Here is a 20,650-nt window from a genome sequence, read left to right as displayed (position 1 = left end):
GAATCTGATCAATAACAGGGGACTAAGACCCAGCAATGCCAGGGGAATACAGCCCAATAATAATAGGGATATAGGGCAAGGTAATGACAGGTGAATGGAGCCCAGTAATAACAGGGAGTTAGAACATTATAGTGTAGTACAGTCCCTTCAGCCTTCGATGTTGCACCGACCTGTGAAACCAATCTGAAGCCCATTGATCATACACTATTCCATTTTCATCCATATGCTTATCCAATGCCCTTAAAGTTGGCGAGTCTACTACTGTTGCAGGAAGCCATACCACGCCCTTTCCACTCTCTGAATAAAGAAATTACCTCTGACATCTGTCACGTCTCAATTTAAGTTATGTCTCCTTGTGCTAGTCATCACCATCCAAGGAAAAAAGACTCATACTGTCCACTCTGTCTAACCCTCTGATTAGCTTATATAATTGAATTAAGCCACCACTCAACCTTTTTCTCTCCAATGCCAATAGCCTCAAGTCCCTCAGCCTTTCCTCGTACGACATTCCTTCGATGAGAAAGTGAGGTCTGCAGATGCTGGAGATCAGAGCTGAAAATGTGTTGCTGGAAAAGTGCAGCAGGTCAGGCAGCATCCAGGGAACAGGAGAATCGACGTTTCGGGCATAAGCCCTTCTTCAGGAATGAGGAAAGTTTGTCCAGCAGGCTAAGATAAAAGGTAGGGAGGAGGGACTTGGGGGAGGGGCGTCAGAAATGTGATAGGTGGAAAGAGGTCAAGGTGAGGGTGATAGGTCAGACTGGGGTGGGGGCAGAGAGGTCAGGAAGAAGATTGCAGGTTAGGAAGGTGGTGCTGAATTCGATGGATTTGACTGAGACAAGGTGGGGGGAGGGGAAATGAGGAAACTGGTGAAATCCGAGTTCATCCCTTGTGGTTGGAGGGTTCCTAGGCGGAAGATGAGGCGCTCTTCCTCCAACTGTCGTGTTGTTGTCTGGCCATGGAGGAGTCCAAAGACCTGCATATCCTTGGTGGAGTGGGAGGGGGAGTTGAAGTGTTGAGCCACAGGGTGGTTGGGTTGGTTGGTCTGGGTGTCCCAGAGGTGTTCTCTGAAACGCTCCGCAAGTAGCCGGCCTGTCTCCCCAATATAGAGGAGGCCACGTCGGGTGCAGAGGATGCAATAGATGATGTGTATGGAGGTGCAGGTGAATCTGTGGCGGATATGGAAGTTTCCTTTGGGGCCTTGGAGGGAGGTGAGGGGGGAGGTGTGGGCGCAAGTCTTGCACCTCCTGCGGTTGCAGGGGAAGGTGCCGGGAGTGGAGGTTGGGTTGGTGGGGGGTGTGGATCTGACGAGGGAGTCACGGAGGGAGTGGTCTTTACGGAACGCTGATAGGGGAGGGGAGGGAAATATATCCTTGGTGGTGGGGTCCGTTTGGAGGTGGCGGAAATGATGGCGGATGATGCGCTGTACATGGAGATTGGTGGGGTGGTAGGTGAGGACCAGTGGGGTTCTGTCCTGGTGGCGGTTGGAGGGGCGGGGCTCAAGGGCAGAGGAGCGGGAAGTGGAAGAGATGCGGTGGAGGGCATCGTCGACCACATCGGGGGGGAAATTGCGGTCCTTGAAGAAGGAGGCCATCTGGGTTGTACGTTTTTGGAACTGGTCCTCCTGGGAGCAGATGCGGCGGAGTCAAAGGAATTGGGAGAATGGGATGGCGTTTTTACAGGGGGCAGGGTGGGAGGAGGTGTAGTCCAAGTAGCTGTGGGAGTCGGTCGGTTTGTCGTAGATGTCCGTGTTGATTCGGTCGCCTGAGATAGAAATAGAAAGGTCGAGGAAGGGGAGGGAGGAATCTGAGACGGTCCAGGTGAATTTGAGGTCGGGGTGGAAGGTGTTTGTGAAGTGGATGAACTGTTCAACCTCCTCGTGGGAGCACGAGGCGGCGCCAATACAGTCATCGATATAGCGGAGGAAAAGGTGGGGGGTGGGGCCAGTGTAGTTGCGGAAGATGGACTGTTCCACATATCCTACGAAGAGGCAGGCATAGCTGGGGCCCATGCGGGTGCCCATGGCTACTCCTTTCGTTTGGAGGAAGTGGGAGGATTGGAAAGAGAAGTTGTTCAGGGTGAGGACCAGTTCAGTCAGTCGAAGGAGGGTGTCAGTGGAAGGGTACTGGTCGGCACGGCGGGAGAGGAAGAAGCGGAGGGCTTTGAGTCCTTCGTGATGGGGGATGGAGGTGTACAGGGACTGGATGTCCTTCCTTCGATATCAGGCAACATTCCAGTAAATCTCCTCTGAAACTGAGCTGGACGTTTGGAGCTGGGGTGAATTGTCCAACCTGCCTATCTTCCTTTCCACCTATCCACTCCACCCTCCTTCCTGACCTATCAACTCCATCCCACCATTGTACTCTTTGCTACTTTCTCCCCACCCCCACCCTCCTCTCATTTATCTCTCCACCCTGCAGGCACCCTGCCTCTATTCCTGATGAAGGGTTTTTGCCCGAAACGCCGATTTTCCTGCTCCTTGGATGCTGCCTGAACTGCTGTGCTTTTCCAATACCACTCTAATCCAGATGAATGCATGGCTGAGGAGCTGGTATATGGGAGAAGGATTCACATTTTTGGATCATTGGAATCTCTTTTGGGGTAGAAGTGACCTGTATAAGAAGGACGAATTGCACCTAAATTGGAAGGGGACTAATATACTGGCAGGGAAATTTGCTAGAACTGCTTGGGATGATTTAAACTAGTAAGGTGGGGTGGGGGGGGTGGGACCCAGGGAGATAGTGAGGGAGATCAATCTGAGACTGGTACAGTTGAGAACAGAAGTGAGTCAAACAGTCAGGGAAGGCAGGGACAAGGTAGGACTAATAAATTAAACTGCATTTATTTCAATGCAAGGGGCCTAACAGGGAAGGCAGATGAACTCAGGGCATGGTTAGGAACATGGGACTGGGATATCATAGCAATTACAGAAACATGGCTCAGGGATGGGCAGGACTGGCAGCTTAATGTTCCAGGATACAAATGCTACAGGAAGGATAGAAAGGGAGGCAAGAGAGGAGGGGGAGTGGCATTTTTGATAAGGGATAGCATTACAGCTGTGCTGAGGGAGGATATTTCTGGAAATGCGTCCAGGGAAGTTATTTGGGTGGAACTGAGAAATAAGAAAGGGATGATTACCTTATTGGGATTGTATTATAGACCCCCTAATAGTCAGAGGGAAATTGAGAAACAAACTTGTAAGGAGATCTCAGCTGTAAGAATAATAGGATAGTTATGGTACGGGATTTTAACTTCCAAACATAGACTGGGACTGCCAAAGTATTAAAAGTTTAGATGGAGATGAACTTGTTAAGTGCGGACAAGACAATTTTCTGATTCAGCATGTGGATGTACCTACTAGAGAAGGTGCAAAACCTGACCTACTCTTGGGAAATAAGGCAGGCAGGTGACTGAGGTGTCAATGGGGGAGCACTTTGGGGCCAGCAACCATAATTCTATCCCTTTTAAAATAGTGATGGAAAAAGATAGACTACATCTAAAAGTTGAAGTTCTCAATTGGAGAAAGGCCAATTTTGACAGTATTAGGCAAGAACTTTCGAAAGCTGATTGGAGGCAGATGTTCGCAGGTAGAGGGACGGCTGGAAAATAGGAAGCCTTCAGAAATGAGATAACAAGAATCCAGAGAAAGTATATTCCTGTCAGGGTGAAAAGGAAGGCTGGGAGGTATAGGGAATGCTGGATGACTAAAGAAATTGAGAGTTTGGTTAAGAAAAAGAGGAAGCATATGTCAGGTATAGACAGGATAGATCGAGTGAATCCTTAGAAGAGTATAAAGGAAGTAGGAGTGTGCTTATGAGGGAAATCAGGAGGGCAAAAAGGGGATATGAGATAGCTTTGGCAAATAGAATTAAGAAGAATCCAAAGGGTTTTTACAAATACATTAAGGACAAAAGGGTAACTATGGAGAGAATAGGGCCCCTCAAAGATCAGCAAGGCAGCCTTTGTGTGGAGCCACAGAAAATGGGGGAGATACGAAATGAATATTTTGCATCAGTATTTACTGTGGAAAAGGATGTGGAAGAAATAGACTGTAGGGAAATAGATGGTGACATCTTGCAAAATGTACAGATTACAGAGGAGGAAGTGCTGGGCTGAGGAGTGGCAGATGGAGTTCAACCCTGCCAAGTGTGAGGTTGTCCAATTTGGAAAGACAAATAAGAATGCGGAATACAGGGTTAACGGTAGGGTTCTTAGTGAGGTGGAGGAACAGAGGGATCTTGGGGTCTATGTTCATAGATCTTTGAAAGTTGCCACTCAGGTGGATAGAGCTTGTAAGAAGGCCTATGGTGTATTAGCGTTCATTAGCAGAGGGATTGAATTCAAGAGTCGTGAAGTGATGTTACAACTGTACACGACTTTGGTTAGGCCACATTTGGAGTACTGTGTGCAGTTCTGGTCCCTCACTTTAGGAAAGATGTGGAAGCTTTGGAGAGGGTGCAGAGAAGATTTACCAGGATGTTGCCTGGAATGGAGAATAGGTCGTAAAAGGATAGGTTGAGAGTGCTAGGCCTTTTCTCGTTGGAACGGCGAAGGATGAGGGGTGACTTGATAGAGGTTTATAAGATGATCAGAGGAATAGATAGAGTAGACAGTCAGAAACATTTTCCCCGGGTACAACAGAGTGTTACAAGGGGACATAAATTTAAGGTGAAGGGTGGAAGGTATAGGGGAGATGTCAGGGGCGGGTTCTTTACCCAGAGAGTGGTGGGGGCATGGAATTCGCTGCCTGTGGGAGTGGTAGAGTCAGAATCTTTGGTGACCTTTAAGCGGCAATTGGATAGGTACATGGATGGGTGCTTAAGCTAGGACAAATGTTCAGCACAACATCGTGGGCCGAAGGGCCTGTTCTGTGCTGTATTGTTCTATGTTCTAAGTGCTGGATGTCTTGAAATGGTTAAGGGTGGATAAATCCCCAGGACCTGATCAGGTGTACCCGAGAGCTCTGTGTGAAGCTAGAGAAGTGATTGCTGGGCCTCTTGCTGAGATATTTGTATCATCGATAGTCACAGGTGAGGTGCCGGAAGACTGGAGGTTGGCAAACGTGGTGCCACTATTTAAGAAGGGCGGTAAAGACAAACCAGGGAACTATAGACCGGTGAGCCTGACCTCAGTGGTGGGCAAGTTGTTGGAGGGAATCCTGAGAGACATGTATTTGGAAAGGCAAGGACTGATTAGGAATAGTCAACATGGCTTTGTGCGTGGGAAATCATGTCTCACAAACTTGATTGAGTTCTTTGAAGAAGTAACAAAGAAGATTGATGAGGGCAGAGCAGTAGATGTGGTCTATATGGACTTCAGTAAGGCGTTCGACAAGGTTCCCCATGGGAGACTGATTAGCAGGGTTAGATCTCATGGTATACATGGAGAACTAACCATTTGGATACAGAACTGGCTCAAAGGTAGAAGACAGAAGGTGGTGGTGGAGGGTTGTTTTTCAGACTGGAGGCCTGTGACCAGTGGAGTGCCACAAGGATCGGTGCTGGGTCCTCTACTTTTTGTCATTTACATAAATGATTTGAATGCGAGCATAAGAGGTACAGTTAGTAAGTTTGCAGATGACACCAAAATTGGAGGTGTAGTGGACAGCGAAGAGGGTTACCTCAGATTACAACAGGATCTTGACCAGATGGGCCAATGGGCTAAGAAGTGGCAGATGGAGTTTAATTCAGATAAATGCGAGGTGCTGCATTTTGGGAAAGCAAATCTTAGCAGAACTTATACACTTAATGGTAAAGTCCTCGGGAGTGTGGCTGAACAAAGAGGTCTTGGAGTGCAGGCTCATAGCTCCTTGAAAGTGGAATCACAGGTAGATAGGATAGTGAAGAAGGCATTTGGTATGCTTTCCTTTATTAGTCAGTGTATTGAGTACAGGAGTTGGGAGGTCATGTTGCGGCTGTACAGTACATTGGTTAGGCCACTGTTGGAATATTGCATGCAATTTTGGTCTCCTTCCTATCGAAAAGATGTTGTGAAACTTGAAAGGGTTCAGAAAAGATTTACGAGGATGTTGCCAGGGTTGGAGGATTTGAGCTATAGGGAGAGGCTGAACAGGCGGGGGCTGTTTTCCCTGGAGTGTCAGAGATTGAGGGGTGACCTTATAGAGGTTTACAAAATTATAAGGGGAATGGATAGGATAAATAGACAAAGTCATTTCCCTGGATCGGGGTCCAGAACTAGAGGGCATAGGATTAGCGTGAGAGGGGAAAGATATAAAAGAGTCCTAAGGGGCAACTTTTTCACGCAGAGGGTGGTATATGTATGGAATGAGCTGCCAGAGGAAGTCGTGGAGGCTGGTACAATTGCAACTTTTAAGAGGCATTTGGATGGGTATATGAATAGGAAGGGTTTGGAGGGATATGGGCCGGGTGCTGGCAGGTGGGACTAGATTGGGTTGGGATATGATCACAGACATGGCATGGACAGATTGGACCAAAGGGTCTGTTTCCATGCTGTACATCTCTATTACTCTTTAATGCGGTGACCAGATCTGTATGCAATGCTCCCAAGTGTGGCCGCACTAGAGTTTTGTACAGTTGCAGCATGACCTCACGGCTCCAAAACTCAATCCCTCTACTTATAAAAACTAACACACCTTATGCCCAGGGTGGTGGGTGTCTGGAACGAATTGCCAGCAGAGGTGGTAGAGGCAGGCACGGTAGATTCATTTAAGATGCGTCCGGACAGTTTCATGAGTAGGTGGGGGGCAGAGGGATGATGGAATTGATGTTTATGAATTGACCAACAGGTTTAGATGGTACATTTGGATCAACTCAGACTTGGAGGGCTGAACGGCCTGTTCCTGGGCTGTAAATTTTCTTTTTTCTTTGTTCATTCCTGATGAAGGGCTCCAACCCAAAATGTTGACTTACTTGCTCCTCGGATGCTGCCTGACCTGTGCTTTTCCAGCAACACACTCTCAAATCATGCCTCCTAAGAACCCTATCAAGCTGGGTGGGAAGTCTTAGTGATCTATGTACATGGACACCACCGAGATCTCTATGTTCACCAGCTCATTTGTAAAAATGACAAACAGCAGTGGCCCCAGAACAGATCCTTGCGGTACCCCACTAGTACCTGAACTCCAGGATGAACATTTCCCATTAATCAGCACCCTTCTATCTTATTACAGCTAGCTAATTTCTGATCCAAACCGCTAAAGCACCTTCAATCCAATGCCTCCATATTTTGTGCTGTAGCCCAACACGGGGAACCTTATCAAACGCCTTACTAAAATCCATATGCACCACATCAGCGGCTTTACCCTCGTCCATCTGTTTGGTCTCCTTCTCAAAGAACTCAATAAGGTTTGTGAGGCACGACCTACCCTTCACAAAACTATATTGACTATCCCTAATCAATGTATTCCTTTCTTGCTAATTAAGTCCTATCACTTATAATCTTTTCCAACTCCTTACCCACAACTGAAGTAAGGCTCACTGGTCTATAATTACCAGGATTGTCTTTGCTCCCCTTCTTGATCAAGGGGACAGCATTTGCTATCCTCTAGTGTTCCAGCACTGTTCCTGTGGACAATGATGACATAAAGATTAAAGCCAAAGGCTCTGCAATCTCCTCCCTGCCTTCCCAGAGAATCCTAGGAAAAATCCCATCTGGCCCCTGTGACCTATCTGTTTTCACACTTTGGAGAATTGCTAACACTTGATAAGGAATAGCATTACAGCTGTACTGAGGACGGATATTCCCGGAAATACATCCAGGGACATTTTTTGGGTGGAACTGAGAAATAAGAAGGGGATGATCACCTTATTGGGATTGTATTAAGGTCTCCCTAATAGTCAGCAGGAAATTGAGAAACAAATTTGTGAGGAGATCTCAGTTATCTGTAAGAATAATAGGATCTCTAATAATGAAATACAAACCTTCATCACTACCCTCTGTCTTCTACCCTCTGTCTTCTACCTTTGATGGTATTAGGCAAGAACTTTCAAAAGCTGATTAGAGGCAGATGTTTGTTGGTAAAAGGATGACTGGAAAATGGGAAACCTTCAGAAATGAGATAACAAGAGTCCAGAGACAGTATGCAGGGAGAACTAGCCATTTGGATACAGAACTGACTCAAAGGTAGAAGACAGAGGGTAGTGATGAAGGTTTGTTTTTCATTATTAGAGATCCTATTATTCTTACAGATAACTGAGATCTCCTCACAAATTTGTTTCTCAATTTCCTGCTGACTATTAGGGGGACCTTAATACAATCCCAATAAGGTGATCATCCCCTTCTTATTTCTCAGTTCCACCCAAAAAATGTCCCTGGATTTATTTCCGGGAATATCCGTCCTCAGTACAGCTGTAATGCTATTCCTTATCAAGTGTTAGCAGTGTTATCAAGTGTTAGCAGTGGAGTGCCACAAGGACTGGTGCTGGGATTTGGATGTGAGCACAAGAGGTATGGTTAGTTAGTTTGTAGGTGACACTAAAATTGTAGGTGTTGTGGACAGCGAAGAATATTACCTCAAATTACAACGGGATCTTAATCAGATGAGCCAATGAGCAGAGAAGTGGCAGATGGAGTTTAATTTAGATAAATGAGAGGTGCTACATTTTGGGAAAACAAATCTTAGCAGGACTTATACACTTAATGGTAAGGTCCTAGGGAGTGTTGCTGAACAAAGGAAGAAGGCAGCTTACATAAGGTGGAAGAAGCAAGGCTCTAACGCAGCTTTAGACGATTACAGGCTTGCTAGAAAGGAGCTCAGAAATGGACTGAGGCAGCCAGGAGAAGGCACGAGAAAGGCTTGGCAGGAAGGATTAGGGAGAACCAAAGGCATTTTACTCATACGTGAGGAATAAGAGAATGATTAGGGAGAAGGTAGGGCCGATAAGGGATAGCATAGGGAATTTGTGTGTGGAGTCTGAGCAGATAGGGGAAGCCCTAAATAAGTTTTTTGCTTCGGTTTTCGTGAAGGAAAGGGACCTTGTTGTGAATGAGAACTTTGAGGGTAGGGGAAACAGGCTTGAACAGATCAAGATTGATGAAATTGATGTGCAGGAAATTTTGACAAAATTGATAAGTCCCCAGGATCAGACCAGATTTATCCTAGATTGTTCCGGGAAGCGAGAATGGAGTTTGCTAAGTTGATAGCGAAGATCTTTGCTTCCTTACTCTCCACAGGAGTCGTACCGGAGGATTGGAGGGAGGCGAATGTTGTTTCTCTTCTCAAGAAGGGAATAGGGAAATACCTGGCAACTACAGACCAGTCAGTCTTACGTCTGTGGTCAGCAAGGTTTTGGAAAGAATTCTGGTGGATAGGATTTATGGCTATTTGGAAATGCATAGCGTGATTAAAGGCAGTCAGCATAGCTTTGTGAGTGGCAGGTCATGCCTCACAAATTTTATTGAGTACTTTGAGGAGGTGACGAGACAGTTCGATGAAGGTCGGGCAGTGGATATGGTGTATATGGCTGAAAATGTGTTGCTGGAACAGCGCCGCAGGTCAGGCAGCATCCAGGGTACAGGAGAATCAACGTTTCGGGCATAAGCCCTTCTTCAGGAATTGGGCTTATGCCCGAAACGTCGATTCTCCTGTTCCCTGGATGCTGCCTGACCTGCGGCGCTGTTCCAGCAACACATTTTCAGCTCTGATCTCCAGCATCTGCAGACCTCACTTTCTCCTTCATGGTGTATATGGACTTCAGCAAGGCATTTCATAGGGTTCCCCATGGTAGGCTCATTCATAAAGTCAGGAGATATGGGATACTGGGAGATTTGGCTGTCTGGATTCAGAATTGGTTAGCTGACAGAAGGTAGAGAATGGTAGTAGAGGAAAAGTATTCTGCCTGGAGATCAGTGTTGAGTGGTGTCCCGCAGGGCTCTGTTCTTGGGCCTTTGCTCTTTGTAGTTTTTATAAATGACTTGGATGAGGAGGTTGAGGGGTGGGATTGTAAATTTGCCGATGACACAAATGTTGGAGGTGCCGTTGATAGTATCAAAGGCTATTGCAGGCTGCACCGCAATGTTGTTAGGATGCAGAACATAGAACAATACAGCGCAGAACAGGCCCTTCGGCCCTCGATGTTGCACCGACCTGTGAACTATTCTCAGCTCGTCCCCCTACACTTTCCCATCATCATCTATGTGCTTATCCAAGGATTGTTTAATCTCCCAAATGTGGCTGAGTTGACTACATTGGCAGGTAGGGCATTTCACGCCCTTACCACTCTGAGTAAAGAACCTGCTTCTGACATATGTCTTAAATCTATCACCCCTCATATGTCCACTCGTACAAGCTGACGTCATCATCCTTGGGGAAAAAACTTTCATTGTCTACCCTATCTAATCCTCTGATCATCTTGTATGTCTCTATCAAATCCCCTCTAAGCTTTCTTCTTTCCAATGAGAACAGACCCAAGTCTCTCAGCCTTTCCTCATAAGACCTTCCTTTCAGACCAGGCAACATCCTGGTAAATCTCCTCTGTGCCTTTTCCAATACTTCAACATCCTTCCCAAAATATGGCGACCAGAACTGTACACTCAGTCCTGGCTGAGAAATGGCAGATGGAGTTCAACCTGGATAAATGTGAAGTGATGTATTTTGGAAGGCTGAAATCGAGTGCTGAATATGGGATTAAATACAGGTTCTTGGCAGTGTGGAGGAACAGCGGGATCTTGGTGTTCAAGTGCATAGATTCCTCAAAGTTGCCACCCAAGTGGATCAGGTTATTAAGAAAGCATATGGTGTTTTGGCTTTCATTAACAGGGAGATGGAGTTTAAGTGCTGCGAGGTTTTGCTGCAGCTCTGCAAGTCCCTGGTGAGATCACACTTTGAATATTGTGTCCATTTCTGGTCGCCCTATTACAGTATAGATACGGAGACTTTGGAGAGGGTGCAAAGAAGGATAACCAGATGTTGCCTGGACTGGAAGGCTTGTTTTATGAAGAGAGGTTGACTAAGCTCAGACTTTTCTTTCTGGAGAGAAGGAGGAAGAGAGGTGACATGATCGTGGTATACAAGATATTGTGAGGCATAGATAGAGTCGACAGCCAAGACTTGTCCCATGAGCAGGATTGACTGGCACGAGGGGTCATAATTTTAAAGTGTTAGGAGGAAAGTATAGAGGAGATTCAAAGTAGGTTCTTTATCAGGGAGGTGTGAATGCATGGAGTGTGTTGCCAGCAGTGGTGGTGGAAGCAGAGTCATTTGGGACATTTAAGCGACTGTTGGACATGCACATGGACAGCACTGAATTGATTGGTGTGTAGGTTCGGTTATTTTAGATTAGGAATAATCCTCTGCACAACCTTGTGGGCCGAAGGGCCTGTTCTGTGCTGTACATTTCTATGTTCTATCTTCTATGTTCTAAAGAGACCTTGGATTGCAGGATCATAGCTCTTTGAAAGTAGAGTCGAAGTTAGATAGGATTGTGAAGAAGGCGTTAATGAATGTTTTCCTTTATCGGTCAGAATATTGGGTACAGGAGTTGGGAGGTTATGTTATGGCTGTACAGGGCATTGGTTAGGCCACTTTTGGAATACTGCATGCAATTTTGATCTCCTTCCTATCGGACAGATGTTGTGAAACTTCAAAGGGTTCAGAAAAGATTTACAAAAATGTTGCCAAGGTTGGAGGATTTGAGCTATCGGGACAGGTCGAATAGGCTGGGGTTGTTTTTTTTCTGGAGCGTTGGAGGCTGAGGGGTGACCTTATAGAGGTTTATAAAAACATGAAGGGCATGAAAAAGATAAATAGATAAAGTCTTTTCCCTGGGGTGGGGGAGTCCAGAACTAGAGGGCATAGGTTTAGAGTAAGAAGGGGAAAGATATAAAAGAGACCTTAGGGGCAACTTTTTCACGCAGAGGGTGGTGCGTGTATGGAATGACCTGTCAGAGGAAGTGGTGAAGTTTCGTACAATTGCAACATTTAAAAGACATCTAAATGGGTGTATGAATGGAAAGGTTTTGGAGGAATATGGGCCGGGTGCTGGCAAGTGGGACTGGATTAGGTTGGGATATCTAGTCAGTATGGACGAGTTAGACCGAAGGGTCTCTTTCTATGCTGTACATCTCTATGACCTTCTCCTTGTGACCCTCAATCCTGTCTAGTCTCGTGGCCTGTATCTCAGTATTCTCCTTGACAATGTTGTCTTTTTCCAGTGTGAATACTGACAAAAAATATTCATTTAACGCCTCCCCTATTTCCTCTGACTCCATGCATAACTTCCCACTATTATCCGAGATTGGCCCTAATCTTATCGAGTCATTCATTTACTCCTGATATACCTAGTGAAAGCCGAAGGGTTTTCCTTGATCTTATCATCCAACCACTTCTCATGTCGCTGCCTGGCCCGTCTTCGCTCTCTCTTCCGGTCTTTCCTGGCTAAATTGTGACTCTCAAGCACCTGAACTGAGCCTTCATGTCTCAAAAAGGATGTGGATGCATTGGAAAAGGTGCAGAGGAGATTTACCAGGCTGTTGCCTGGTCTGGAGAGAAGGTCTTATGAGGAAAGGCTGAGAGACTTGGTCTTTCTTCATTGGAAAGAAGAAGGATAAGGGGGGATTTGATAGAGACATACAGGATTATCAGAGGATTAGATAGGGTAGACAGAGAAAGACATTTTCCTAGGATGATGATGTCACCTTGTACGAGAGGGCATAACTACAAATTGAGAGGTGATAGATTTAAGACTGATGTCAGAGGCAAGTTCTTTACACAGAGAGTGGGAAGGGCGTGGAATACCCTACCTGCTAAGGTAGTCAACTCAGCCACATTAGGGAGATTTAAACAATCCTTAGATAAGCACGTGGATGATTTTGGGATAAAGTAGGGGGACAAGCTGAGAAAGGTCCACAGGTCGGTGCAACTTCAAGGGCCGAAGGGCCTGTTCTGCACTGTATTGTTGTATGTTCTATAACTGTATTATGGTTACTATCACCAAAGTGCTCACCTACCTCCAAATCTAACACCTAACCGTGTTCATTACCCAATACCAAATCCATTGTGGCCTCGTCCCATATTGGCCTATCTACACACTCTGTCAGGAAATACTCCTGCACATATAGAACTAACACTGACCCATCTAAAATACTTGAAGTATAGTTCCCCAGTCAATATTTGGAAAGTGTTATAGCAAATTTATAGCAAACTTTTGCTGTAAATTCTGTGTCTTACAATCTTATCCTCCACAACCACCTGATGAAGGAGCAGTGCTCTGAAACCTAGTGTTTCCAAATAAACCTGTTGGACTATATCCTGGTGTTGTGTGATTTTTAACTTTGTACATCCCAGACCAAAACCTGCATCTCCAAATTATGCCTCTCAACGTCTTGTACATCTCTATCAAGTCACCTTTGATTCTTCTTTGCTCCATTGAGAAAAGCCCTAGATACCTCAACCTTTCTTCATAAGACACGTCCTCCAATTCAGGCAGCATCCTGGTAAATATCCTCTGCACCCTCTGTAAAGCTTCCACATCTGTCTTATAATGAGGCGACCAGAACTGAACACAATATTGCAAGTGCAGTGTAACGAGGGCTCCATATATCTGCAGCATAAATTCACGGCTCTTAAACTCAATTTCCCTGCAAATGAAATCCAACACACAAAACACCTTCTTAACAACCCTATCGATTTGGGTGGCAATTTTGAGGGATCTGAGACCCCACACCTCACTTTTCCTCCACACTGCCAAGAATCCTGCCTTTTACCCTGTAATCTTCATTCAAATTCGACCTTCCAGAATGAATCACTTCACACTTTCCAGGTTCAACTCCATCTGCCATTTCTCAGCCCAGCTCTGCATCCTGTCAATGTCCCATTGCATCCTACAACAGCCCTCCATACCATCCACAATTCTACCAACCTTTGTGTCATCGGCAAACTTACTAACTTACCCTTCCACTTTCTCATCCCAAGTCAATTATAAAAATCACAAAGAGGTCCCCGAAGAGATCCCTGTGGAACACCACTGGTCACCAAGTCCAGGCTAAATACTTTCCATCTATCGTTATCTTCTATGAGCCAACAATTCTGTATCCAGACAGCCAAATTTCCCTATGTCCCATGGCTCCTCACTTTCTGAATGAGCCTGCCATGAGGAACCTTACCAAATGCCTTGCTAAAATCCGTATACACCACATAACTGCTATACCTTCATCAATGTGTTTTGTCACATCCTCAAAGAGTTTAATAAGGTTTGTGAGGCATGCCCTGCCCCTCACAAAGTATGCTGACTATCTCTAATCAAACTTTGGTTTTCCAAATAATCATAAATCCTGTCTCTCAGAATCCTCTCCAATAACTTGCCCATCACTAACGTAAGACTGACTGGTCTATAATTCCCAGGATTATCCCTCTTCCCTTTCTTGAACAGGGGAATAACATTTGCAACCCTCCAATCATCTGGAATTATTCCAGTGGACATTGAGGACACAAAGATCATTGCCGAAGATGCAGCAATCACTTCCCTCACTTCATGTTGCAACCTTTGATATATCCCGTCTGGCCCAGAAGATTTACCTATCCTCATGTTTTTCAAAATTTCCAGCACATCCTCCTTAACGTCAATCTGTTCAAGTGTATCAGCCTGCTTCACACTGTCCTCACAAATGACAAGGTCCCTCTCACTAACAAAGTATTCATTCAGGACCTCCCCTACTTCCTCCAACGCTAGGCACATGTTCCCTCCACTATCCCTGACCAGCCCTACCCTCATTCTGGCCATCCTCTCCTTCCTCATGTAAGTGTGGTATGTCTTGGGGTTGTCCTTAATCCAACCCACTAAAGCTTTTTTTATGCCCCCTTCTAGTTCTCTAAGTCCATTCTTCAGTTTCTTCCTGGCTACCGTGTAACCCTCTACAGCCGTGTCTGACCCTTGCTTCCTTAAGTAGGCTTCCTTCTTCCTCTTGACTAAATGTTCCACATTTCTTGTCATGCAAGGTTCCTTCACCTTACCATCCCTCCCTTGCTTCTGTGGGACAAGTCTGTTCAATATTCGCAGCAAATGCTTCCTAAACAACTTGCACATTTGTGTTGTGCATTTCCCTGAGAATATCTGCTCATATTTATGATCCACAGTTCCTGTCTAATAGCACTGTAATTCCCCCTCCTCCAATTAAGTACTTTCCAACACCGTCTGCTCCTATCTCTCGCCATGGGTATAGTAAAGGTCAGGGAGTTGTGATCACTATCACTGAAATGCTGTCCCACCGAGAGATCTGACACCTGACCTGGTTCGTTGCCAAGCATCGAATCCAATATGGCCTCCCCTCTAGTTGGCCTATCTCCATAATGAGTCAGAAATCCTTCCTGGACGCACTTGAAAATCTGTTCCATCCAAACTATTTGTACTAAGAAGGTTCCAGTCAATATTAAGGAAGTTGAAATCACTTATGACAACAACCCTGTTAGTTTTGCACTTTTCCAAAATCTGCCTCCCAGTCTGCTCCTCAGTGTCTATGTTGCTATTGGCGGGGGGGGTCAACTCCCAATAAAGTGACTGCTCCTTTCCAGTTTCTGACTTGCACCCATAATGACTCAGTAGACAAACCCTTCTCGACGACCTCCTTTTCTGCAGCTGTGACACTATTCCTGATTAGCAATGCCATCCTCTCACCTATTTTACCTCCCTCTCTTTTCCTTTTAAAACATCTAAAACCTGGATCATCCACCAACCACTTCCGGCCACTGTAATATCCAAGTCTCTGTAATGGTCACAACATCATAGCTCCAAGTACTGATCCATGCTCGAAGTTCATCACCCTTATTCCCGATACTTTTTGCACTAAAATAGACACACTTCAACCTATCACACTGATTGCAACTTTGCCCTATCAACTGTCTATCATTCCTAAAAGATTCTCTCCATGCTGAATCTGCCTGTTCACCAGCTACCCCTCCCTCTGATCCATAGCTCCGGTTCCCATCCTAGTTTAAATTAAACTAGTTCAAATGCTCCATAAGAACTCTAGCAAACCTCCCGCCCAGGTTATTGGTACCCCTCCAGTTCAGGTCCAACTTGTCCTCCTTGTACTGGTCCCACCTTCCCCAGAAAGTATCCCAATGATCCACATATCTGAAGCCATTCCTCCTACACCAGTGCTGCAGCCACATGTTCAGTTGCACTCACTCTGTTCTAGCCTCATTAGCCTGTGGCACGGATAGCAATCCTGAGATTACTACTCATCCTGCCTTTTAGCTTCCAACCTAACTCCTTTTATTCACGTATCAGGTTCTCATCCCTTTTCCTAGCTATGTCATTGGTACCAATGTTTACCACGACTTTAGACTGCTCACCCTCCCCTTAGACTCAAATCGAGAATACCCATGACCCTGGTATACCATCTGGCAGTCTCATTCATGACCACAGAATCTTCTAGATTAGAGTGGTGCTGGAAAAGCACAGTAGGCTAGGCAGCACCCGAGGAGCAGGAAAATCGACATTTCGGGCAAAAAGCCCTTCATCAGGAATTCCTTTTGCCTGAAACATCGACTTTCCTGCTCTTTGGATGCTGTCTGACCTGCTGTGCTTTTCCAGCACCACTCTAACCCAGACTCTGATTTCCAGCATCTGCAGTCCTCACCTTTGACACAGAATCTTCTGTCTGTTCCTCCACTGAGTCTCCTTTCACTATCACTTTCCTATTCTGCCCCTTCCCTTCTGAGCCACTGAGACCTGGTCATAGTGACTTTACCTTGGTAGGTCGCTCCTTCCCACCAACATCATCCAAAGCGGTGTACATATTGAGAGGAACGGCCACAGGGAACGTCTGCACTGACTGCCTATTCCCTTTCACTCTCCTGATAGCCACCTAGCTGCCTTTATCCTGTAACTTACATGTGACTACCTCCCTATAACCCCTCTCTATCACCTCTTCAAACCTCCCAAATGTTTCAAAGTTCCAGTTCCCTTAACATGGTCTGTGAGGAACTGGAGTTGGGTGCACTTCTCACAGGTGAAGTCAGCAGTACTCCAAGTGGAGTCCAATCAGGATTTTGTATAACTGCAGCATAAGTCCTGGATCCTTGCACTCCAGCGTTCGAGGTATGAAGCCAGCATTCCATTAGCTTGCCTATTATTTACATGATATTTTAAAGATCTATGCACATTAACCCCCAAATTCTTTGGATATCCACTACATATGACTTCACACCATCTAGTAAATACCTTGATTGAATCTTTTTTAGTCAGAAAATGATAACTTCATACTTGCTTATATTAAACTGCATTTGCTACAGTTTTGTCCGTTCACTTGGTCTATCAATATCACCCTGTAGTTTTATAGTTTAATTTACACTATCCACATTACTGTCTAACTTTGTGTCATTAGCAAACTCTGCTATTATCCAAGTCATTAATACATTCTGATAGTTATTGAGGCTGTAATACAGATCATTGTGGAACAGCACTGGTCACATCCTGCCATTTTATGTACCTACCTGTTGCCTGCCACTCAAACATTTTCACAGCCATGTCAGTGATTTGCCCTCAATTCAGTGGTGTCAGTTAACCTTAGTTAACAATCTTTTATGTGAAACTTTAGCAAATGCCTTCTGGGAGCCCATATAAACAACATTCATAGACATTCCTATGTCCACTACTTTAGTCACCTTTTCAAAATATTCAGTGAGATTTGTCAGGCGTGACCTACCTGTCATGAATTCATGCTTGCACTCCCTGATTAATTGAAAATATTCAAGATATTCAGTTATCGCATCCTTGATTATAGATATTAGCAATTTTTCCACCACAGATGTTATACTAACTAGAATCATAGAGTTATACAGCACGGAAACAAACACTTTGATCCAACTTATCCATGCTGACCAGACATCCTAATCTGACCTAGTCTCAATAGCCAGCACTTGGCCCATATCCCTCTAAACCCTTCCTATTCATATTCCCAGCCAGATGCCTTTTAAATGTTGTAATTGTACCCACCTCCACCTCTTCCTCTGGTAGCTCATTACATGCACACACCACCCTCTGTGTGAAAATAATTTCCGCACAGGTCCTTTTTAAATCTTTCTCCTCTCACCTTAAACCTATGCTGTCTAGTTTTGGGCACTTTTACCCTCGGAAAAAGACCTTAGCTATTCACCCTATCCATACCCCTCATGATTTATCAACCTCTGTAAGGTCACCCCTCAGTTTCCAATGCTCTTGGTCATTGACAACATCCCCACCTTCAATCTTTAGTACACCAACATTTCTCCTGGCGACCCACTTTCCTTATGTAACAATGAAACTTCTTATGGATTTTAATGTCCCTAGTAAGTTTCCTTTCACAATCCCTTCTAATAGCTTTTATAAGCTACACATGGCCCTTTATGGGTCTTTGTATCTTTCCCATTCAGAGGCATCTATGCTCTTTTTCTTATTTTTGTAAGCCTTCTTTTATTTTTATATTGTCCTGTTTTTTGTGAAGTAGGGTTTTCCCTGTTAGGATTATAAACTGGTTTGTGTTGTGTTAAATGTTATTTAAACATCCTCCACTAGAATCATAGAATCCCTACAGTGTAGAAGCAGGCCATTAACGCAATCATATTGAATAGTTGACAAGGCTTGAAGGACTGAATGGTCTACTCCTATTTTCTACGTTTATAAAACCAGATGATACAAAGATGATGGAGTTGCAGATAGTGATTGTCAGAGGATACAGCAGGATATAGATCACTTGGAAGCATGGACAGAGAAGTGACAGATGGAGTTTAATCTGGACAAAGGTGAATTGATGCATTTTGGAAAGTCAGGCACAGTGGAAATTGTACTGTGAATGGCAGAACTCTTCGGAGTATTGATATGCAGAGGGATCTGTGCAGGTCCACAGATCATTGAAGGTGGCAGCGCAAGTAGATAAGGTAGTTCTTCGCCGGGAGCCGCAGGGGACACAGCGGAGGTGACGTGGCGAGCAGGATGCTACTGGGAAGGTAAGGACGTAGTATATATTTGGGCAACAGCTAAAGCCGAGATACTACACATACCGCACCCCCCTTACAAAGAAAAAGATTTCTTACGGTAAGGCTTTTATTTTTCTCTGTCATTTCTTTCATATATTTAAGTGCATTGTTTAGTTTTAGTTAGTTATAAAGCTAAGGCTTACAATGGTAGGGGAACTCAGCCCGTGGCATGTGCCTTTTGTTTGATGTGGGAGTTTAGGGATGTGGCTGATGTTCCTGACTCTCACACTTGCAAGAAGTGTGTACAGTTGCAGCTCTTATTTGACTGCATGACAGCTCTGGAGCTGTGGATGGACTCACTATGGAGCATCTGCGATGCTGAGGAGGTCGTGGATTGCACGTTTAGTGAATTGGTCACACCGCAGGTTAGAATTGCTGAGGGAGACAGTGAATGGGTGACCAAAAGGCAGAAAAAGAGTAGGAAGGCAGTGCAGGTGTCCCCTGCGATCATCTCCCTCCAAAACATGCATACCCTTTTGGATACTCTTGAGGGAGAGGGTTCACCAGGGGAGGGAAGCAATTGTCAAGATCATGGCACCATGGCAGGCACTGCTGTTCAGAAGGGCGAGCAAAAGACTTGTAGGGCTGTAGTCATGGGGGATTCTATTGTGGGAGGTGTAGATAGGCGGTTCTGTGGCCGAAAACAGGATTCCTGGATGGTATGTTGCCTCCCAGGTGCTCTGGTCAAGGATGTCACCGATCGGCTTCAGAGCATTCTAAAAGGGGAGGATGAACAGCCAGTGGTCTCGATGCACATAGGCTCCAATGATATAGGTAAAAAGATGAGATGAGGTCCTGAAAGCAGAATACAAGGAGCTAGGAGAGAAGTTAAAAGGAGGACCTCAAAGGTAGTGATCTCGGGATTACTACCAGTGCCACGTACTAGCCAGCATAGAAATGAAAAAATAGGCTGGATGAACACGTGGCTTGAGGGATGGTATAGAAGGGAGGGGTTCACATTTGTTGGACATTGGGACCAGTTCTGGGGAAGGTGGGACTATTACATATTGGACAGTCTACTCCTGAACCAGACTGGAACTAATGTATTTGGGGGAGTTTTTGCGACTGCTGTTGAGGAGGTTTTATACGTATGTGGTAGGGGGCTGGGAACCAGAAGAGAAGACCAGTAGGAATCATTAAATTAGCATTAATAAGGGGAAGAGTAGGCAGAGAGCAGATGAACGCAAAAGAACTGGTGGCCAGAAGTGCATATACTTTAATGTAAGGAGTACAGTGGGTGAGGCAGATGAACTTAGGGCTTGGATTAGTGCCTGTGAGTATGACGTTATTGCAATCACAGAGACTTTGTTGAAGGAAGGGCATGATGATTGGCAACTAAATGTTCCAGGATATAGATGCTTCAGGCAGTACAGGGAGGGAAGTAAAAGCGGGGTGGGGGGTGGGGAAAGGAGTTGCATTGTTGGTCAGAGATGATATCACAGCTGTGCTAAAGGAGCACACAATGGAGGGCTTGAACAGTGAAGCAATATGGATGGAGCTGAGAAATAAGAAGGGCGCCGTTACGTTGATGGGACTGTTTTATAGGCCTCCCAAAAGTAAACGTGAGGTAGAAGATCAAATAGGTAAACAGATTATGGAAAGATGTAGAGGCAACAGGCGATGGGAGATTTTAATTTTCTCAACATTGACTGGGATATACTGAGTGTCAGAGGTCTGCATGGGGCAGAATTTGTAAGAGGCATCGAGGAGAGTTTTCTA

This window comes from Chiloscyllium plagiosum, unplaced genomic scaffold, assembly GCF_037043375.1.
Source record: "Chiloscyllium plagiosum isolate Xiang-an unplaced genomic scaffold, Cpla_swu_hap1 HiC_scaffold_9, whole genome shotgun sequence".
Lineage (NCBI taxonomy): Eukaryota > Metazoa > Chordata > Chondrichthyes > Orectolobiformes > Hemiscylliidae > Chiloscyllium > Chiloscyllium plagiosum.
The sequence above is the reverse complement of the archived record's forward strand: the minus strand, read 5'-3'. Positions refer to the sequence as shown.